Source organism: Perca fluviatilis, chromosome 2, assembly GCF_010015445.1.
Source record: "Perca fluviatilis chromosome 2, GENO_Pfluv_1.0, whole genome shotgun sequence".
Taxonomy (NCBI): Eukaryota; Metazoa; Chordata; class Actinopteri; order Perciformes; family Percidae; genus Perca; species Perca fluviatilis.
The window spans coordinates 36122692-36146668 of record NC_053113.1 but is presented as its reverse complement, the minus strand read 5'-3'; the positions used below and the strand labels follow the sequence as shown (position 1 = coordinate 36146668).

The 23977-nt window shown below is 43.3% G+C and overlaps 1 protein-coding gene across 1 annotated transcript in view; it reads left to right on the top strand.

Moving 5' to 3' along the window:
* lrfn1 (leucine rich repeat and fibronectin type III domain containing 1) overlaps nt 1-23977 on the top strand; it is a 287298-nt gene that overhangs the window by 117371 nt on the left and 145950 nt on the right. The gene's annotated exons all lie outside the window — the stretch shown is intronic.

Genomic DNA, 23977 nt, shown 5'->3' with positions numbered 1-23977 from the left:
GTTGGCACAAAGCTGGAAGCACGTTATTATCTAAAATATAATTGTAATCTGTAGCAATATGAGTTCCTTTATTTGGAACAAAACACCCTGACCTAAACCCTGAAAAATGGCCCTTGGTCAAGGACACAAAAATATAGCTGTATACTTTTGTCCATATAGTGTATTTTGGAACTTTCCATTTTGAGTTTTTATACTATTTGTCATATGCAACTCATTGTGTAAGTAATTATGCTGGAAAAATGTTTTCCACCCGCTCATGTAGTGGATAGTTTTTTTTATACAGTATTTTGAATTTAGATCATGTTTCCACATATTGGCATTTGCATACATAGATATTTTTACCCACATATTGGCATTTGTTTCGGTTTCCTTGGCTGTCATTTACTTCCATCAAAGCGAGACTCGTGAGGAGGCAAATTAAAAATTGATTTTGTATCATCCTACCCTACTGGAAGGTTCCCATTGTGTTTATTTGGCTGCGATCACTTCCAACTGCCTTGACTCATTTGTGTGACAGTGGAAGTAAATATAGTTTTGCTTACAAATTTTACCAAATTTATCTACTTGGCCTCATCACAAGCCAGAATTAAGCAGTACTTTTTCTGTTTTGACAGCAAATTGAAACTGTTAGAGATTAACTACTTAAAGAAAAATAGGGAGGAATACAAATATCTTTTTATCCCACTTTTACATCACTGAGTTATGTTATTATATGCTAATTATTTCCATACTTATTTGCCTCCCTCCAGTGTCCTCACGTAAAATTTCCATTTTCATCTCATATCGATTTAGAAGAACAAGCTGTCAAAGCACCGGTCTCCAGCTGTATGTTGAAACGGGCTCAGCTGCTCAGCATCGTCTCTCTGATTCTACCGCAGCAAACCTCCAATTAATATCAACGGGGAATGTCACTTGTAAATAGGGGACATCAGCTTTTGAGCTAAACTCATTGCAAAGAAAGTTAGAAATTTCAATGTCGTGGTGAAGAAGTTCTCACGGACATTTCAATCTCGATTACAACTCGTTTTCTGTCTGATTATCAGGCTAGTGTGGTGCAGGACGGAGAGCTCTCAACAATCCCTCAGAGTTTGACCTTTTGGCAAATACGCTTTTTTGCTTTTTGATTAGACTTAGATAAGAAGATCAACACCACTCTCATATGTGAGTAGATAGATAGATAGATAGATAGATAGATAGATAGATAGATAGATTTTGAAACGGAAAAATTAATTTAAAGTAGGTTGATTCAGAAAGACTTCAATTTACTTGCAGAGTAAGTTTATGCTATCTCACTCCAGGTCATAAATCATCTCCGCTTCTTGTGCTGTCAAATTATTTTAGCTGAATAACTATAGCTTTATGAGTACAGATTCGTCAGTGACTAAATGAGATGGCAATTCAAATCTTGTATTGGATCTCACATTGTTTTATTCAAACTGCCCATAGCCACTGAACAAATTGAAAAATCACTTAACTGGAGGTTGCTGAGAATCACGAGTAGTCTGAATCGAACAAAGATCATTTATACCCTACCTGTCTTTCCAATCACTCCGATCCTGGCTGCCCTCCAGCAGCTGGTCCCTAATTACTCCCTAACGCAGAAACCCTCTGACATGTTCGGTTGCTGAACGCTTCAAACAGACTGAAAAGACTGTCTGAACAAATTGGTTAGCAAGGGGGTTGGGTTTGTAATTGTTGTAGAATCCGATAAAAACGTTGGTTGACTCAGACAAATTCCTCAAACTGAACTAAAACAAGTCCAATCACATTGGGTTATTTGTAGTCACACATTATTGTACTAATTATTCTTATCTAATATTATTGTTCATGGAAATTAGCCAAAAATGAACCAAGATGGCGATCAGTTGTTTTATATTTGCAGTGTAAACAAGGTCGGGCAGTGCTGTTAAACTCTCTTGTAAAAAAAAATTTTTAACAGGCATATTTGACTGTTTTCTCTTCGGATTTTCCTATTTCTGTTATGGTTTTGGTGTCTTGTCTTATTTTGGTGGTCTGTTTTGTGCTCTGTTTCCTGTTTTATTTTGAAGTCTCTGGTTTTCTGTCTTGTCTTGTCCACTTTACTTCCGGTCTTGTGTTTCCCTCCTTTTGTTGATTGCTCTGCCCTGCCTAATGTGTTTCACCTGTTTCCCAGCCCTTGTGTCACCTGTCTTGTGTTATCTCATTAGTCTGTGTATTTAGTCTTGGTGTTCCCCTTGTCCAGTGTCAGATCATTGTTTGTGTTTGTGTTCGTGAGTTTCATCATTAAATCCTCGTTTTCAACTTACTCCTGCCTGCCTGCCTGCCTGCTCTCTGCATTTTTGGGTCCGCCATTCCCTACTCCTCCCTGCTACACCTGACATAATGATCTGACCATCATGGACCCAGCGGAGAAACTTCTTTTCACCAAGAAGGTGTTGGAATTTGGCTTGACTGTGCAGTGTTTGCTCTGCTCTGAGCCAGACCGGCACCCTCCTCTCCTGGAGAAGCTCGCCATTCAGCGACAGTGGTTGGCAGAGAGGCCTTGGGTGAGTCACTTTGTTCCCCACCTGGAGGAAGTCAAGCTCGTGCTAGAGCGTTTTCTACAAGCCACCCCCAGTGACTCACCCACCACCAGCCTGCCTCCTCCCCAGTCGGCCAACACCGTAGCCGTCGGTGTGTGCTTTGTCAGCCCGCCTGCCACTTTGCCAGCTTCCCCAGAACTCTTGGGGAGACTGCTCAGACGCTACCCGGTCAGCGTATGCCCCCAAACCACAAGCAGTCCTATGACGGAACCCGCTTGCCGTCTTCAGCGGGGACCCGTGGAGGCCGTGGACGGAGGAAGGGACATCGTGGCTCTCAAGCGCCATGTCCCCAATCAGCCTCACAGTGGACCTGAGCCTGATCCGACCTGTGTGCCCTCAGCCACCGCGGCAGTCCAGTCGCCGCACCCCCCGCGCCTGCAGCCCGTCGCCTTGACGCCCAGTCGCCCGCACGCCACGCGCTGCAGCCACGCCTGCAGCCACGCCTGCAGCCCAGCTTGCAGCCCAGTCGCCCGACGCCACGCCTGCAGCCACGCTCTGCAGCCCAGTCGCGACGCCACTCTGCAGCCTAGCAGCCCCTCTGCTGCAGTCAGCCCTCCTGACTCTGAGCTGGACGTGCGAGCTCTCCTGACTCTGGGCTGACGTGCAGCTCTCTTGACTCTGAGCTGACGTGCAGCTCTCCTGACTCTGAACTGACGTGCAGCTCCCTGATCCTGAGCTGACGTGCAGCCCTCCTGTCCCTGGGCTGGCATGCAGCCCTCCTGCCTCTGGGCTGACGTGACAGCCCCTTCCCCAGCCTCTCGGCCTAGCTGCCTCTCCCTGTCCCAGGTTAGCTAGCAGCCTCTCAGTACCCCGGCTAGCTAGCAACCTCCCTGGTTCCCCGCCAGCTAGCATCTCCCTGACTCGCAGCTAGCTAGCATCTCCCTGACTGCAGCCAGCTAGCATCTCCCTGACTCGCAGCCAGCTAGCATCTCCTGACTCGCAGCCAGCTAGTCCCTGACTCCAGCCAGCAGCAGTCCCCTGATTCGCAGCCAGCGCAGCCCTGATTCGCAGCCAGCCAGCAGCTCCCCTGATTCGCAGCCAGCTAGCGCTCCCTGATTCGCAGCCAGCTAGCAGCTCCCCTGATTCGCAGCCAGCTAGCAGCTCCCTGATTCGCAGCCAGCTAGCAGCTCCCCTGATTCGAGCCAGCTAGCAGCTCCCTGATTCGGCCAGCTAGCAGCTCCCTGATTCGCAGCCAGCTAGCAGCTCCCCTGATTCGCAGCCAGCTAGCAGCTCCCCTGAGTCCAGGCCAGCTAGCAGCTCCCTGAGTCCAGGCCAGCTAGCGCTCCCTGAGTCCAGGCCAGCTAGCAGCTCCCCTGAGTCCAGGCCAGCTAGCAGCTCCCTGAGTCCAGGCCAGCTAGCAGCCCCCTGGCTCCAGCCCCCCGAGACTCTTCGCCTGGCTCCAGCCCCGGCTGACTCTTCGCCTTGGCTCCAGCCCCGCTGACTCTTCGCCTGGCTCCAGCTCAGCTGACCCGTTGCTTGCCCCGGCCCCTCGGAGGGTTTTAGCCTTCATTGGCCTGCCAAGTCTCCTGAGGGGTATGGCCTTCACGCCGGCCGCCAGAGGGGACTCCTCCCGCCCCCCGCCTGAGGGGACTCTCCTTCCGCCGGCCTCCTGAGGGGACTCTTCCTTCGCCCCGCCTCCTGAGGGGACTCCTCTTCGCCGCCGGCCTCCAGAGGGGTATCGCCGCCGCGCCCGGCCTCCAGAGGGGTACGTCACCCGCCTCCAGAGGGCACTCTCCTTCGCCGGCCTCCAGAGGGCACTCCTCGCCGCCGCCCGCCAGAGGGGTACGGCGCTCGCCGCCGGCCAGAGGGTACGGGCCTCGCGCCGCGGCCGCCAGATGGGTACGGGCCGCACGCCCGGCCGCCAGAGGTTGTAGCATTCGACGCGGGCCTGAGAGACTTCCCGCCCTGTTCGTCCTCCCCTGAGGGGATTCGCCCGTTGCAGACGGCCTCCTACGAACCCTCACCGTTCTGTTCCCGTCTGAGGGGTTCTGCCTTCCGCCCCGGCCGCCTGAAGCATCCTGCCGCCGTCGCCGGGTCGCCTGTGGGATTCTGCCTTCTCTGTGGCCCCCGTGCCCCCAGTGCTCTGTGTTTCCCCGTGCCCCCGGGACTCTCTGTTCCCTGTGCTCCTGGACTCCCTGTTCCCCGTGCCCCAGGACTCTCTTTTCCCCTCTGGCCTCTCTCTGTTTCCCCTTGCCCCGAGTGTCTCCAGTGCCTTCCTCGCCCTTCCGGGGTGATTTAGTTTGACTTTTTGGTCGTCGCCCTCCTCCGGGCCCCTCCTCCCTCCCTGGTTTGTCTTTTGCTCCTTTTTTTTTGGACATCTGGGATCTGTCCCTTGGGGGTACTGTTATGGTTTTGGTGTCTTGTCTTATTTTGGTGGTCTGTTTTGTGCTCTGTTTCCTGTTTTATTTTGAAGTCTCTGGTTTTCTGTCTTGTCTTGTCCACTTTACTTCGGTCTTGTGTTTCCCTCCTTTTGTTGATTGCTCTGCCCTGCCTAATGTGTTTCACCTGTTTCCCAGCCCTTGTGTCACCTGTCTTGTGTTATCTCATTAGTCTGTGTATTTAGTCTTGGTGTTCCCCTTGTCCAGTGTCAGATCATTGTTTGTGTTTGTGTTCGTGAGTTTCATCATTAAATCCTCGTTTTCAACTTACTCCTGCCTGCCTGCCTGCCTGCTCTCTGCATTTTTGGGTCCGCGATTCTACTCCTCCCTGCTACACCTGACAATTTCCAGCTTACAATCTCTCTCTCTCTCTCTCTCTCTCTCTCTCTCTCTTTTTTTTTTTTTTTTTTTTTTTTTTTTTTTCTTGTTACTTGAAGTAACCACCATTTGTACCAGTAACATTCCACCCATGGTAAGAGTTCAGAAAGAATCCATTAGTTCTCTCAAGATGAGAGATGGAATTGATGATGGCCCGGCGTGAGCCAGACCTTGAACCAGTAATTTCGCGGTATATGAAGCTCTCCCCCTGCAGATCTATAGTCTGGGAGTAACATCAAAAGGCTCCCGGTACAAAGGGAACAAAGTGCAACAGTGTGTAGTTTCGGCTGGGTTATACTACAAAAAAACTGGTTCGTACGACGTGCACGTGGTCATGAGTCATTTTTTGGAAGTCCAAGTCAAGTCTTAAGTCTCTGGCCATCTGAGCTGTCCGTAACACTGTATTGTTAAATCTTATGAATTCAAAGCATGTCCTGTAGCTACCATCCATACAATACAGTATCAAAACCAGTTGTAGGATAACTTTATGGGGTCTACTGCAATGCAATCTCAGACCTGCCAACATGTACGCATTTTGCGTAGTACATACGCATTTTGACATCAAAATACGGTGATACGATTTGTCACTTTAAACTACGCGAAAATCAGGTGACTGCTTTGAGTTCACTCGTTGACGCGCAGTAACCATTAACACTTGTTGGTAGTAGGCGGCTAAAACCTATGGATAAACCGCGTAGCAGCCACGAGCATGCTGGAAAAAAAACTGAAGAAGAAGAGTTTGACAAATCACAGCTTCGGGTTCCTTCCTCTAATGTCAAGCGGGGATATCGGCTACTGATAGTAAAACGAAAGCATCAAATGCAAGTGTTATTCCTCCCTCATTCCCATTTAGTTTGGTTGGTTTCCCCCATATATCTATGGGTTTCCCCAAGGGAGGACGGTGCTTGGAAAGGTAAACTGATTTGATGTAGAAAGGTGAAATTGTGAAATGAATTATTTTCCTTGCCTACCTGTCAACTTTGGAGAAATATTGTTTATATTATTATTAATAAAGCCTTGCATTTGGTATATAAAGTCTTGGATTTCGTTACAAAGGTCTTATATATGTTTTGCCTTTCCTAGGATTAAGTTCATACCGTAACAAAATTAACGTTTACTAATGTAGGCTAATTAAAAACTGACCGGAGCCCGTCACTGAACACACCGGAGGACCGAGACAAAGTAAACACGCCTCTCTGACCGGTACCGGGGGGTTAGCGGTTAAACTGAGCGGAGGATGTGCAGAATGTGTCGGTGTCTGTCGGACCTTGGCTGGCCGCTCGGCGCCTTCAGACAAAGCTCAAGCTAACAGGCTAACGGCTTATTAGCTAGCCAAACACCGAGCGGTAACATCTGCAAAGATTGGCTCTGTGAGCGTATTAATCTGCTCGGTGTGCGTCTTATAACAGAGCGAGCAGCCGCCGGACTGTAACACTTATTGATCCGTGCAGGACTTCACTGTGAGCGGACTGTTTAGAGACGATGTGACCGGCAGGTCACGTCAAGGGTTATCTGCTACTGTAGCAGAGCTGCAAGGAAACGCTGAACTGAGCGGTGTGTTTTCAGTGTTATACACTGCTGCAGGTGTTCATGCACAACTGTTGTTGGTGATTTCCAGAGGTGGAAGACTTACTCAGATCATGTATTGCAGTAAAAGTAGAAAAAACAGTGTTGTAGAGTTACAAATGACTTGTCAGTTACAAGTCCTGCATTCAACATCTTCCCTATGTAATAGTACAAAAGTATTATCAAAATATACTTAAAGTACCAAAAGTAAAAGTGCTCATTATGCAGTGTAATATATTTTATTGGATTATATTATGATCCAATTAATTATATTTAATATAATTAATGTTTTATTTAATTCAAGTAGCCTACTTGAACATGATTATTTTCTAGGGTTTAAAATGTATACACATTTGTAGGCCTGTCACGATAACAAATTTTGCTGGACGATAAATTGTCCCAGAAATTATTGCGATAAACGATAATATTGTCATCCAGAGACCATTTGCATCTAATATAATGATAATGGCATAATAATACAGGTACATCTTTTCAAAGATCAATACACTAAAGAATATTTAACACTGGAACTGGAAGACATTTTAAATATCCACAATGTCTTTGATCTCCTTTAGTATGTCGTCTTTCACGCTGATGTACAGTTGTGGAATTGCCGTTTGTGACACGTAAGTTCTCAGACTACAGACTCTGTACTACATTTTACAATTATTTAACACTAAATATTAAATTTAAATAATATATATTATTATATATATATATACATATATGCCACATGGCGAGTAAATGTACCAAAATAGTTCTGTTTTTCAGTCTTCATTTTCTTCAGGTCGGAGCTTCGTGGGGCGGGCCCACACACACACACACAGACACACACGCCACACACACACACAGGTGCAACTCTGACATACTTTCCACACTCCGTGTCCGCGGACAGCTGTAGGCTTGTACCGTTAATGTTCTGTGCATTGTCGGACACATGCAGCCACTTTCCTGAAACCGCTATAGCGAGACTGGACGAGTCCACAGCGGCGTGTATGTCCGAGCCCGGCTCCACCGCCTCCACCTGCAGGTTGTCAGCTGTGTGGTTTGGAATGAAAGGGAGAAAACGGGACGCAAGTAACACGGGTGATATCGGCTCATATACTTTCTTTTTGACGGCGCCCTTAACTGCAAAGTGCCGCGGAAACCCTGCTCCAACTCTCAACTAGCGTTTGTCTGTCTCTGTCTCTCTCTCTCGGCCTGGAGTCCCGCCCCCACAAAGACCATGCGACTGACAAGAGGGTTCACTCCTCGTTACGCTAAGGAACCGAGAGTGGTCCTCCAGTCTCTTTGGTAGAGAGAGACGAGGAAAACAAACAAGCATGCAAATGGAAATTATCGCGGCCGGAAAAATTATCGAGCTCATTTTTTTTTATCGTGCGATAACTCGATTTATTGACTATCGCGACAGGCCTACACATTTGACATTTAATGGCATTTTTTCCACGTGTGTGCCGCCGTGTTCATGAACCAGAACTTCGACAATAAATCAGTAAGTTGCTACTCAAAAAAGTTTTTCAAAGTTGGCAGGTCTGCAATCTGAGCAAATTAAAAGTCCCATGGCATGAACATTTCAATTTATGAGTTTTTTTTAACCGTAATATGCGTTCCCCCAGCCTGCCTATGGTCCCCCAGTGACTAGAAATGGCGATAGGTGTAAACCGAGCCCTGGGTGTCCTGCTCTGCCTTTGAGAAAATGAAAGCTCAGATGGGCCGATCTGGAATCTTCTCCTTATGAGGTCATAAGGAGCAAGGTTACCTCCCCTTTCTCTGCTTTGCCCGCCCAGAGAATTTGGCCCACCCATGAGAGAGAGGCATCATGGCTTTCAAACGAGCAAAGTGGCAGTTGGTCAAGGCCACACCCCCACCCTCCACAATAGCTACAGACACAGAAATGGCACATCCTAAGTAAAGCTCATTGTGGGACTGGCTCTAATGGCTGTAATTCTGCACCAAGGCTGAATTTCGGGAAAGAGACTTCAGATACAGTATTAGGGGACCACTAAGGACTATATAAAAGCATCCAAAGAGCACCATGTCATGGGACCTTTAAGAACTCTGTTTTTAATTTCACAGTTACCTGTGACAATATATGCTAAATGTAACATCACTTTCACATTAGCAAGTGACTGACCTATCTGGGTGCGTTTTGAGATGCCTGATGAAATTCGACGTTGTTGATCCGGCATCATTTATCTTTAGCCACACACTGTTTACGAAGTTAGTGAAAGCAAAACTAATGACAAAAGGCACAACTACGCGAGGACTTGGCGTTGCCATCGTCAAAGCAATTTTTTTTAAATGTGAGCGCGCGCACATAGGCATATGTGTTGCACATTATGGCAAAGGGCAGGGGACATGCAGCTCGTCATACGTTTCCCCAACATATATATGCACCAATAAAAGAAAATAGAAATACATAAAAAAAAACATTAAATTTAGATTTAAAAAGCAATAATTGCATGAAAACAGGTTGTTGACGAGTCTCGAAGCTAGAGTCCGAGTCAAGTCTGAAGTCTTTTGGGTTGAGTTGCAAGTCAAGTCTGAAGTCAGCTGTTTGTGCGACTCGAGTCCGAGTCTCAGACTCGAGTCCCCATCTCTGACGACGTGTTGTCGGAAATCAAGTGTGTATATAGTGCATATAGTTTTTCCAGACAGCGTGTATATAGTAGAGATGCAACGATTACAACTTTCTAGGCCGATTTCGATTTTCTTTGAGTTAGGCCAGCCGATACGGATTTTAGCCGATTCCGATTTCATTTTTTCTAACCACTTTACAGCACATATATAATATTTATTTTCTTTAATAGAACATTTTGCACAGAACATAGAAGATTTTTTGAACCGATAATGGATCACTATAAAATAGAACTATATAAATTACTCCTGGTGTGGGAAATTCACACACATCTATAGTGCAATGTTAGAACCATTTCCTTCTTTTCACATCCAATATCCAACTAAAAAAATTAGATTTTTGTTTTTTTGGTGTCGTCCCTCCACGGCCTACTTTTTCCTTGCAGGTGTTTCATATTGCAAACTTTTTATCTTCTGCACACACGCTGAAGAATTTCCAAACAGCTGACATGTTGCAGGTTAAGTGACGTATACATGTGCAAGAACAACGCGGACACGCGCGACACACGGCGGAAAAGTTGAGAGAAAGGAAAAAGAGACTGTGCTGTCACGTCCGTGTGTGCGTGCGTCCTTGAGAACTGAAACTCGTATAACTTCTGTTGACAGTTAATTGTAGCATTGACCGGCATGAAATCGGCATATGTCAGACTGACCTGCCGGTCGCCGGTCATGGCCGAGCATTTGAAAACCGGCCAATTCCGGTCACCGGCCGGTCTATCGGTGCATCTCTAGTATATAGTGTATATAGTTTTTGTGTATATAGTTTTTTTCAGACGTTTATAGTGTATATAGTTTTTCCAGACAGCCAAACTTGAAGCTGGGTTGAAAAGCCAACTGTAATGCAAAGGGTGGTGACACAATATTGTTAAAATACGGGGACAACGGAGCACGTTTTTTTAACAATCTCTCTGTCACATCCCGTCCCCGCTCTTATTGTGTTTTCTGTTTGTTTCATGGACTTCCTGTTTTATTTTGATATTTACTGTCTGTCTGCGCTCCCGTTCACTTGTCTTCCTGTCTTTGTTTGTTTTCCCGCCGTTTGTGATTACCTGTCCCCGCCCTAATGTGATTCACCTGTGTGTAGTTGTCTTCCCATCCCCCGTGTATAAATACTCACCTCATTCACTCACCTGTTGCCAGATTGTTGTAGCGCCTCGTGTGTCTCTCTTTCCAGCGTTTTCTTTTGTATGTATCCAGTGTTACCAGACCTACCGTTAGTTTTCCTGACCACCTCTTCTGCCTGTCGATTCTGTACCTTTGCCTGCATTGTTCTTCAAACAATAAATCCACTTGCATTTCACCTCTGCATCTAGAGTCGTGCATTTGAGTCCACCATTGTACCCTTACACTCTCCTGTAAGGCATTCATTGTGTTGCACTCAAGTTCACATGCAAATTGCCAGAAATAGTTGTGTGCAATGAATGAAAAATGAGAGCAGGAGAGAGAGAGAGATGCTCAAACCTTTACAGAGCTTAAAATAACGTATGCTAATGCATGGTAGCCTACATAGTATTTGAGCTGTGCACATTCTTAGCTCTACAGTAGGTGCAGCGGTGCATCTAACTGTTCTGGACCGCAAACTCTCGACGATGTTTGGAATTTGATGCATGTCTGTTCGTGCTGTTACGACACCGGTACTTGAAGCGCCCAAAAAGGACAAGGAAAGCAATCATTTTTGACATTTTATATACCAAATACATTTTTTCATTGTAATCCTGTTCAGGATAACTCTGACTATGGCCATGTCAAATTTTATGTTATTTCATTGTACAGTTTTGGAGAAAATTAGGGAAAGTCAGCTCAAATTACATCATTACACATTGACATTTTCCTTTTTTAGAAACAGCTGATACTGCCGTTTTTCTCGGAAGGACTGTCTCGTAAAATTGTTGCGTATTTATTTTCCCCCTACAAGTTACGCTCAGCAAATTAACACTTTTTGCGCAACGCAATTGTGCTGTGTTTGTACACACACCATCCACCTCCGAACATACGTACAAGAACACAACACTTCGACTGGAAAAAGAAAACGTGCCACGAAGCGATCACATTTTCCACATAACGCATTCGGCAAAACCATTTAGTAGTGCGTGCACGTAATATCTAGGAGACAGGATTGCTTCTGGCACATTCAGTTCAATTTCAATTTTATTTGTAAGGGACAGTGTGCAATTTAAACATAAATGTAATCATTTAATGCATTGCACCAGAGTTAGCCTTAGGCTAATTTGCATATGTAGCTTCTCCCCCCCCCCCTTTTTAAGATGTAATTTGAAGGTTTAGGGCTATCAAATCACACTTTCATTTCCTTTTTTCATATCCGTGCATATCTGGACATATACAACAGTTACAACACTGTCATGGTGTGTCAAGAGATTTCACACTGTCATAACCATCAACCTATCATTGCCAGAGTTAATTGCTCAAAAGAGTCCCTATGCGGTTTTAAACACCACAACAGGATTAAATACCAATTGATCTTCCCCCTCATGCTTTACACTGACATCCTTTACCAGGGAATGTATACTGTAAAGGCACTAACAAGCTTGAGTCCTTAACGCTATTCACACTCTCTTTTATAGCGCTGCAGAGTTTGGCTAGTGTTTCTTTTGAACGCAGCCCAATAAGACATTAATCTTTCAGGAGTAGCTGAAACTCAGCATCTTGGTAACAGTGGCAACTGTGCATGGTCTTTCTTGGACTATTTTAATACCTATTTTTTTTAAATAACACTTTGTAAACAAATATGGGCTATGCTCAGGAAGTGAAAAATAAAGTGTCTGCCTTTGTTTCCTGTGGCACAATGAGCGCTTTGAAAGAACATTTAGTACATCATAAAGATGTCTCATTGCTAAACATATACGGTACATCGAGAAAGATCAGCCCATTGAAAGGTGTCACAGCCTGCCTATATCTTACTTATATCTTAATGCAGTCAGTTTACATTTTTCTCCTCCAAGAGCCAAACTGACAGCTGGAAGAGGAGCAAGGTAATTTTTTTTTTGTGGCTCAGTCTGATCTCGTGATTCCCTCGCAGAGATTGTTTTGAGCTCCGATGATATTGGTCAGGGAGAGCAGTCTCAGTGGCTTGATCCACAGTTGGTGCTGCATAACAGTAGCTATTGAATATTAAATGATCAGCCCCCGGGGAAATTAATGGGGTATGACAGCAGAGGGGCTCTATCACAAGTCTGGTTAAAATGACAGTGGCAGGAAAGAGGGAAAAAAAGGGGCTTTGGGCCAAAACGCTGAGCATACTTAGTGTTATCTATTGAAGTTGCAGAGCTGCAGGTGCCCAGGGCTCGACTCCACCTCTCTCTCTCTCTCTCTCTCTCTCTTCCTGTGTACACACTTGACTATTCTGTGAGAAGAGCAACAACAACTGTTTAACCTGAAGCACTATTGTCCAACCGAGGGATTTGTGGATAAAGGACTGTCAATGCAGAGCAGAGAGAGTTGTCTCGTTCAGCCTGTGAATACACATCATTCGCTATTCCAATAGAAAATGACCAGTATGGAGCCTGAACAGCTGCTCTCAAACTTGCATTTTGCATAACTTAGCAAAAACATCCTCAACAAAAGCATGCCCTGTGAGAAAGACGAGTGAAATCAATAATATTAAATAAGGTTTCCTGGGTTGAGAGCTTGTTTTAATGGCAGATACAGTACACAGAGAAGCCCGAACAGGCTGCCTCCCTGTTGGACAGCTGTACTAATGGAATCCTGCATAGTCTCAATTATAGCCAAGTCCCAAATCTACTCTAAGTGCCAGGCTGAAACAAGTTTGTGTATTTACAGTTTTATTTCTCTACTGAGACCTAACAAGAAAACCAAGAAGGATGCATGAGTGTGGAGGCTAAAGGCAAATAGTTTGAATGCAGTGCAACACCAAGTGCCCCTATTCAATGTCTGTGAGACGTGAGTGAATTGCTTCTCAAAGCATTGTGGGATAGCAGGAGACACAAGAGTGACCAGCGATGCAAAACAAGTATCTGAAAATGTTTGCTTTATGCAAAAAGTTCCAAAGTTACCTTTACCTGCTGTGGATAAATGTCTGTGGAGTAGGCAATTATTATTCAAGGTTTTGTGATCCGATTTTTAGGTGGCCCAGTTGCCTACAAGACCAACACTGAAAGAAGTGCAGGTTGGCACAGAGTCACATAAATTGATGGAGAGCAATGGTTTATTTAACAGGGACCACAAACAGTGTTTCAGATTAGCAATGCAACAGATGTAATGTAATGGTGTACTTTATATAGGGTTTCTTTCTGCAGCTAATTTGGTAGCCCTAATCCCTGGCTGGGCTAATTTACATAGTGGTTACTAACAAGGAAGGTACAAGATTGCCTAGAAGCATTGGCAGGCCCACAGCAATGAGCGAGAAGTGGCAAAGATGATTTTTTGCAATTTGTATGCCTCCCGTGGCTCTCCAGCTGCTTTACCTCTACTACTTCTTTGGGCTATATGGCGCGTTCGGTGTATACTATGGCTGTAAGTGCTCTGCGATGCACTCAAAACCACTAAATGAAGCATCAAACTTGAAAAACTGTGCTGGATCTGCTATCTGCTGGATCTTCTACCATATCCACTGTAACCAATGTAAAAGCATAGGGCAAACCGGTGATCTCTGTAGATTACATATTGCTCATCAGTGAACTGCTCACTTTAATATAGTGTTGCACCATTGAACACAAGTAATGCATAAATCAGCGCTTGCCCTGGGGGTTGACTCACCCTCCGCCCCGGAGTGTTCTCCTGTGAATCAGGCTGCTTTGACATTCACCTGCCTGCCCTCATGGGTAAAGTAACCGATCAGTTGCTCTAATCTTTACTCAACCAGTGATTTAGCCTGCCTGTCTGCACTGATAACACACACTATCAGAGCCAGCCTGAGAAGAGGAGATGAGGGTTGTGCTGTGGTGCTGTTGTGCTCAGGTAGGGCCTTTTTAGTCACTGCCACCCATCCACTGTGAGTTAGCCGGCATCCTCCTTTTATCTTAGCCTTGGTAGCCTCTATTCCATACGCCCACTGAACCCTAACAATCATCTATTTGACAGCACAGAACCATGGCGTGGAGCCTTGAATTTCACCTACATGCACTCACACAATGGCAGTCTCCAGATCCATCTAGTCAGATGTCCTTTCACTAACTCTTAAGGCCGTTTTACAGTTCTGCGGCGGCTCCACGCAGAGCTTTCGCCATAGCCTACGCAAGTGGCTTGATGTTTATACTTGTGCGCTGGTGTGTGCGTCGAGCTGGCGTGTGTTGAGTAGAGGTGTGAATCTTCACTGATCTCCCGATTCGATTCGATTACGATTATCATGTCTTCGATTCGATATCTCGATGCATTACGATGCATACATTTTTCTATTAAAGGTCCAATATGTAATATTTGTACTGTAATAAATCCAAAAATGACACCAATGCCTCATCAGATATTAAGGAAACATGTTAAACTGAAATACTATCTTTTCTGACAACAATGCTAATTTCAGTATTTTTCTTTTTGAAATTTACATTCCGTGACGGAATTTATGTTTATGTTTTGATCTGTGTGTTGTTATCAACGGCCCAGTTTGACAGCCAGGCTGGGTTGCCAGATATACCTGTAAAAACGTAAACCCAGCACGCTACAGCTGTAACGGTAGTACAGCCATGAAAGCAGCAAACAAACGAACAGGATCAACAGAGATAGATTCTACCCGACCTAAAAAAAGAAAACAACATTTTTCTAACAGTTGCGTGACCAGAGACGTAACAACCCCCTGGTAAATATTGGAGATGTATTTGAAAGATGGAGACAGCTTAGAGCCCAAAAGGACGCAGAATTGGCTTATTTCCTCCTGAACTGGCTTCAGGCTAATTTATCACAGCTACTAGGGGCATTTTTTGTCATTTCAAAATTTGTGTACTCACATTGAATTATATAGCTAGAGTACCGGAGTTGGTTACTTGCAAAAACAATTGAGACAGTAAAGTGATCCCGACTGGTCCTGGCTAACGCTGCCTTGCTAACCCTGCTTACTGCTAACGTTACCGGGGGACCAGGCAAGCCCATGGCTGTTTACAGCATGTAGCCTCTTCAGCGGCTGGAGCCGACAACGGTGAGTTATTTTAAACCACGAGAGGGGGGCTGTAAATCGGAAAGAGAGGACTGTGAGTTTGCAGTGTGTTTAGCGATTGTTGCCGTAATTCTAAGCCAATGAAGTGTGTTCCGTCGGCAAGGTAGTGGTATATTTAGCGTTTCGTATTGTAATTCTAAGCCGAGGAAGTGTGGCCTGACTGGCGTGTGGAGAGGACGGTGAGGTTGTTGTGTTTTTAGCGGTTCATACTGTAATTTTAAACCGAAAAAGTGTGTCTGTCAGTTGGTTACAGAGCCCCGAATGAGCAGGGCTTTTATGACTGTCAATATAGCCAGCATCTAACGTTAGCTACGCTTGTCTGTGGAGTAATGTCTGGCTATGTGAGACTAGCATCTAACGTTAGCTACTCTGCTGTGCTGTGAAGTAATGTCTGGCTATGTGAGAAAAGCATCTAGCAACATTGTTGTGAATGCTGCGGTCTCAGCCTGGCAACCCCCGTGAACTTCGAGTCTGGGCAGGAGGGGGCGGGGGAAACGACTCTCCAGTATTTTGAATTTGTACTGCAGTAACTATTTTAACCGCTAGCTGCCAGTATTACATACAATATTACATATTGCACCTTTAAAGCCATATAGGATATTTAATTCATAGCTTTTCAAGCTTCAAAAACCCAACATTCTGCAGTGCTCTAATACTAAATAAATTGGACAAATAAAACTATACAGCACTGAGCACATGGCACTTCCTGAATGTGCAAAACATAACCGAATATGTAAACAGAAATGTTGTTAGGCCTACATTAAATTGTAAACAGAAATAATTGATTATGAGCCTGCCGATTATCGTTGCAGCATCGTCCGTGTCCACGATTCGATGCATCGATTATTTGATTAATTTCAACACCTCTAGTATCGAGCCGGCGTGTGTGTGTGTGTGTGTGTGTGTGTGAGAGGAGTGTGCATGGGGAGTGTGTGGGGAGTGTGTAGAGCGAGGGAGAAGTGAGAGAGAAAAAAAAGTGTCTCCCCTGTGTTTTCTGACCACGGTGGGAAATCTGTAGCAGGAAAAGTTAACCCTCTCCTTGATTTGATGTTGTTTATGGAGAAGGAGAACCAGGAAATGAGTCGGGGGAGGAATGCAGCGCTACCAAGCCACGGCCTACGTCTGTTGCTGCAACGTGTAGTTACATTTTTCGAGAGGTGCACGTCAGGCTACGGCGTAGGGTCCGGCGTAGACGCAGAGGGGTTTGCGGGGGTACGCCGTCGATTCTACGCAGAAGCATAAAAAGGCCTTTAGGCTCAGTTCACTTCATCTGTGGTGGGACTCGGCTTCATTGTGAATGCTGTCATTTAGACGAGATTACTTCATGACTTGCAGAAGAAATGCTTCAATACTTCAGACATACACTAGAGTTTGCATTCATAACAGCTATACCTTGAGCAAAAATGGAACATAGATAAGCTGCATGACTAATGCTTTCAGTAATTACTTTCTACAGTTAAGCACAATAATAGGAAAAAATGTTTTATACTACAAGGCCTTAATGTACTCTGCTTTAGATGGAATGGTGGTGGACCGCTGGTCCTCCAATAACGTGTAGGGTGGCCTAAAGCCGTTATACATAACTTTTTTTTTTTAATAGAATACTAAGCTATTACAGTAAAATAGCCTAATAATTGTTGGCATTATTTTATAAATCATGTTTAAAGTTATACATTCATGTGGCACAGTGAATCCTTAGGATGAACTGTATCTGTGGATGGCTATCTTAGAGACTACCTTACCCATAGGCCAGTAAGAAGTGGGGATTTATATTTGCTAATCATATGTTGGATTCATGTTACTTTTTCATTTTCGAAAAAACTTAAAAAAATAATTTTTTTGGAAGCCCCCCCATGCATTGACTCTGAGGACCCCCTAGGGGTCCCGGACCACCTGTTGAAGATCCCTGTTTTAGACGATATATATTTTTCTAAAATAACAATAAATGTTAGCCAGACATTTTTGTTAACATTTGGCAACGGCAATATGACCATAATATAACTATAAATCGAGGACTGTGTGTAAGTGTGTGTTGTCTTTTCCTGGTTTCGAAGGCTGCATTACAGCAAAGTGATGTAATTTTCTGAACTTACCAGACTTACTAGCTGTTTTGTTATTTGCCTTTTACTTAATTAGTCAGTGTATCCACATTATTGGTGATTATTTATCAAAACTCTCATTGTGTTAATATTCTGTGAAATCACCAATAGTCAACACGTCACCGCAATATTGTCATCCATGTATTTGGTCAAAAATATCGTGATGTTTGATTTTCTCCGTATCGCCCAGCTCTACTTTAAATAATACATTTTTTTCATTTTTTTTTTCATCTAAAACATCAGATAAAAATTCATTCAACTCATATGGCATCAGTGATTCTCTTTGAGTTTCCTGCTTTGCATATGAACATAGGCCACTCAGTGCTTTCTGTCATTGTTCCTGATGACAAGGACTTTTAACACAACAATCATCACCTGATCATGTGCTGCTTAGAGTTGTGTATTCAGTGACAAAAGGTGTATAACAGATTGTGTATGCAGCATTTTTTTTTTTTAAGCTTTTTGCCTGCCGACAGATACTCTCTGAATCTGTGCTGTGAGTGATTGTTTGTCAAGACAGTGGTGTGTTTGCCGAGCACTGGAGAGTGAGATTGGGAAGTGAGAATAGCTACCCAAGATAGACAGCTGCAGTGCTGTGTTGATTGCCACTTCCTCTTGTATGATTTGAAATTGAGTTTCTCAGGATATATATATATATATATATATATATATATATAAAAAGTCTCCGCCCTCTGCATTTCTGGTGCTCATCTTGCTGTACTGCCAATCAAAGCTGTAGCTATCTCCCATCACTATGCCAAAGCTTTAGCTGCTGAACTAGCCTGAGCTCTTCATCTCCACACCAAGATGCCACAACCGCTCTGACTCATCCTCTGACTGAAGGGCTGTGATTGGACAGAAAAGAAACGGTGTTTTTGTACAGTGGTCCAGATAAAGATGACAACACAATGCCTGTGTGTGTGTGTGCTGTGTGTGTGTGCTGTGTGTGTGTGTGTGTGTGTGCGCAATCAGACTTTGTTGCTCTTGCAATTGGAGTAACAAATTGTCTCCCCTTGTAATCAGCATCTCCATGCCTGCTGTTCTCATCAAAATTCTTTGAATACTCTGTTGCCATGGTACCTTGAAAAATCTGCTGCTGAGATTTTTTTTTCTTCCCGAGATAGAAATTCTCATTTTTCTGTCTGCTTACCTCACAGACAAAAACACTTTGGATCAATTTCAGACAAAAATAGTAAAAATTGATTGTTTGGAGGGGAAAAAACATACGCTGAGATTATAAAAGTAATGTTCTGCCGTGCACCTGCTGGATTTTTGTTGAATTAAATCTGTTTGAATACACAAACGCTCACAACAACCCACTAAAATATGGGGTTTGAAATTGTTCTCAGCAGGAGTGTAGAGATTCCATCGGAGGCAGTGGTTGAAATCACCTCAGCCACAGCCTGCACACAGGTCTTAGGGTGTAACATCTTTATACAGAACGCAAAATTATAGGTTTTACAAAGAACATTCTAATCTTTCTCTTAAAATACTTTCCTCAGAAGTGCAGATAGGATCAGATATATTTTAAATGCTTGACTCTCTGAATACCTGTCTGATCCATCAAGAGTTTAGTTAATCACATTCGAGATATTTCCCTCAAGTGTTTATGGAGATCAAAAGAGCTAAAAGGAGAACTTACAATTGCCAGATGGCCATAATGAATGTGTCAGCTGGATGTGTAAATTGTCAACTGTTTGCTAACACCTCTGCCATAACTTGTTAAGGTGATAATATGTCAATGTTGTGCTTTCCATTTGTTCTGTGGCCAAAAATACTTCTCTGACACTGTGTGTTGAGATTATTATCTAAAATGAATAGAAGGAAATGTATCTGTTAAAGGTCCTATGACATGCTGCACTTTGGATGCTTTTATATAGGCCTTAGTGGTCTCCTAATACTGTATCTGAAGTCTCTTTTATATAGACCTTAGTGGTCCCCTAATACTCTATCTGAAGTCTCTTTTATATAGACCTTAGTGGTCCCCTAATACTGTATCTGAAGTCTCTTTTATATAGACCTTAGTGGTCCCCTAATACTCTATCTGAAGTCTCTTTCCCGAAATTCAGCCTTGGTGCAGAATTACAGCCACTAGATCCAGTCCCACAATGAGCTTTCCTTAGTATGTGCCATTTCTGTGTCTGTAGCTTTAAATGCTAATGAGGAGGAGAGGTGGGGGTGTGGCCTTGACCAGCTTGCGGCCACGGTACCATGCGCTAATGTTTACAGTGGATGGATCGCAATGGCTCGTTGACACACATTAAAGCTTTCCAGTTTGACCCAGAATCTGGTCCGGATGGAGAAGCACCTGAAGAAGTTGCAACTCAGCGGCTACAGCAGGACGTCTCCGAATGGTTAGTTTAAAATATTGTGTCTGGATACGGTGCTTTAGTTGGTTTGTTTAAGTATGCTGTTATGGTTATTATCATGTAGCTAACACTAGCCTACGTTGTTGGCTTTTCATGTTGCTATGGTTTGCTATTGTTCTAAAGATGTATTAGCATCTATATCAGTCATACCAGTAATGTTTGTAGTTTAGAGAATACTGTACTCTGGCTCATTTTTTAATTGTGTCTGGATACAATACTTTAGTTGGTTTGATTATGTATGCTGTTATAGTTATTTTGTTTATGTATGCTGTTATAGTTATCATGTAGCTAACGCTAGCCTACGTTGTTGGCTTTTCATGTTGCTCTGATTTGCTATTGTCCTAAAGCTGTATACATCATTATCAGTCATATTAGTAATCTTTGTAGTTTAGAGAAGACTGTACTCTGGATAATTTTTATTACGTATATTGAAGTCATGTTACTCCTGAAGATTTACTTCAACTCAACATCTGCTTGTCCACTCTGTGTTTATATATATATATATATATATATATATATATATATATATATATATATATATATATATATATATATATATATATGTGTGTATATATATCAGCTATTAGGGCTGGGCAATATATCAATATATCGATATTGTGATATGAGACTAGATATTGTCTTAGATTTTGGATATCGTAAAATCGTAATATATTAAGTGTTGTCTTTTCCTGGTTTTGGCTGCATTAGAGTAAAGTGATGTAATTTTTCTCAACTCAACAGACTGTTCTAGCTGTTCTCTATTATTTGCCTTTACACACTTTGTCATTAAATCGACATTTCTGATGATTAGTTATCAAAAATCTCATTGTGTAAATAGTATTTTGTTTAAGCACCAATTGTCAATCCTACAATATCGCAGCAATATCGACATCAAGGTATTTGGTCAAGAATATCGTGATATTTGATTTTCTCCATATCGCCCAGCCCTATCAGCTATAGACTCTAACCAGTGCCACTATGTTAGTCAGACCTCTGCCATTATTACATTTACCTTTTTGGATAGGTGCTGTTGTGGAAAATGTGCCCACGGAAGCTGAGAATATTTGCTGCTTGGAGATACCTCAGGTAGCATTCTCACCACTAAATTGGAAACTACTTTGTCTCTCCATTTGACAACTAATTGTGCTTAAAAATGACACTTACCTTTTCTAATTCTAATTAGGTTACTAGAAGACTACGGGAGGTCGAAGAACAGCTCACGTGTATGGTTGACCATCCTTGATTGGAGCCTGTCTGCTTCAATGTCTACTCGCTGCATAATGCCGGGCAAATATACAGAGCTGACTATGGTCCTCTACATTTGAGAGGAATACACCACCAGAAATAAAGTCTTGTCTTCAGTGTTTATACCACCAACAAATCTTGTGCCTAATTTTCATTCAATAGTGTAGACGGTGTCAAGATTTATTTATTTATCAGAAAAAACTTTTTTTAATTGTTACAAAACAAGAATTGAAGATGATCCATAGGAGCATAGGAATATTTGTTTGGATAACAATAACCCAAACCAACGATAAATCTCTGCAAGACTAAATAACTGAATGAATTGTTCAGCCGCTACAGGTATCTCTCCTGTCGCTCATTTGTGAGCTAGTGCTGGGGGCCTCCTGGGATGCAGAATCCAGGTCGTTATTCCAGCTTGTGTGGTCCTGTGCATCCGCTCAGAGTTTCCTGATGAGGCAGGCCACTACGTTAGGTTTAAACGTTAAACGTTAGGGTATCGGTTTTACTGTTTTTGTAAATTTAATAGTTTTTTCTTCAAGATAAATAAATGTTAGAATTCCCAAATATGTGTTGTTTGAATTGATTTGAACCCTTACCAAAGGTTGGCTTCGTCTTTTGAGGTTTAGCTCTGCACTCTCCCTTCCTAGACTTGGAGATTTTGAAGAGAGTTACACCTTCCTCCGTTTCAGGCTTGTGGTAGGTCCACATTTTCATTATAATGCATTACAGCCAGGTAGAGTCTGGAAGTACAAGACAAAACGTGTTCATATTGACAGATATTTCAGGCTACAATTCCCAAAAGTATTGAGTAAACAAACTCTCTTTTACCTGCACAGCATTCCAATAAAGGGAAAGACGACACAAAGGATGGCGGCATGGAAAGCCTCCAATGATGAAGTTTGGTAGTGGGGGCTCAGTTTTGCATCATTCTTCATCATTCTTTTGTTTGTCAGCAACTTCTCCAACTTGTAGAAAGCTGGAGTTGCTGCAGACAATAAGAAAATATCATATTAGAAAACAATAAAGTACAGAATATTACAACAATGATATCTGGTAAATTTCTGAAAGTGACTAAATAACTACAGTATGTGTAGTTGTCACTTCACTGTTTAGACATTTAGCCTGTATATTGATGAAATACCTGCTTGGAGCCATTTACTCTTGTCAGGTGTCCTGCAGATCACACGCTCGCACTCGGGGTAAAGGGGATCCTCGTGTGTATGGACATCTCGAACATGGTTCAGGATCGCGGTCCACTGAGCAATTCTCTGTGGCATGGAGGTTGAGTCAGCTGCAGTCCAGTATATGTGGTTGTTGATGCTTTTCATCCACTTCTTGAGTTTCACACAGTCTTTCTGCTATTGATTGCTTCCAGTTTCTTTGAAATTCCTACAATGAAAGCAACATATATTCCACTTAGTTAAGATACTCATAAACTGAGTGATTACTCTATTGTAGCATTTCAAAATCAATTTCAAAGCATTTGCTACCGTTTACTCATAGTGTCACAATTTCAAAGTAAGGACAAGTCTTTTCACCAAATGGGAGTTTTACGCATCAGGTCCTCCTCACCAAAAGGATATCACTACCAACTCAAAGAAAGGAAAAGGCTGGAGCAAAACTGATAGATTTTGTATGGTATAATGGACTATGGACGTCAATCAGCTCCATAGTGGCACTGACAATATACCTTTTGCCATGTGCCAGACATCATAGTAATGGGTTACGTTTCTCTCCCTGAGGAACTTCTGTACTTGTGGATGACGATCAGTGACAATGCAATCAAGGTTAATGCCACGCGACTCCAGTAATGCTAGACTCCTCATCAGGCCCTCTTTTTCCATGTGGCAGCTACCACCAACCTCGTTGCTCTGTTAACACAGAAAAACAATATATTAATAGAAAAGCAGACTGGACATACATTAAACAACTCCATGATGCAGTTCTCGTACACTATGCAGGCAGGGTGTTATGGGTGGGCCTGACGGGCCTAGGACCACCCACTTTTCAACAGGCCCACCCAAAACATTTATAAAAAAAAAAATGTAAAAACAAAAAATTAAATTTTTAATATATTATAATTGGGTGAAGAATTGTTAAAAATCGGCAAATAATCTCATTTGTGCTAAAATAGTCTAAATGTTTAGTTTTCAAAAAATATTTTAAAGAGCTGGTCATGTCTATTTTTATGTTTTTGCGCAAGTTCAGCAGACAGTGAGGTTCGGGATCGGATGTAGCTTGTCGGTATGCTATACTAGCTCCAAGTGATCTGAAAGTGTGAAAATAATTTCCAGTAAAGGACAATGTTGCAACGGTCGTTGTTTAGGTACCTTAAACATGCACGAACGGTCTCAGAGTCATCGCTGCAACCAGGAGATGGAGAGCTGAGATCCACAACACCTAGCACATCTTTGTCTCTGCCACCCCAGGATGCTAGCGCGGTTAGCGCGGCTAGCGCCGGTGCTAGTGCCTCTGTGTCTGACTCGCGAGTGGATGATATAGCCCTGTGGATCTGTCTTCCGTGGATAAGCCCGCAACTCAACCAGTGCTAAAGTATCCTGGTCGCTTCTTCTGCTTTAGCGAGTTTAATTGTGTAGGACCGCCAGAGGATAACAGTAAG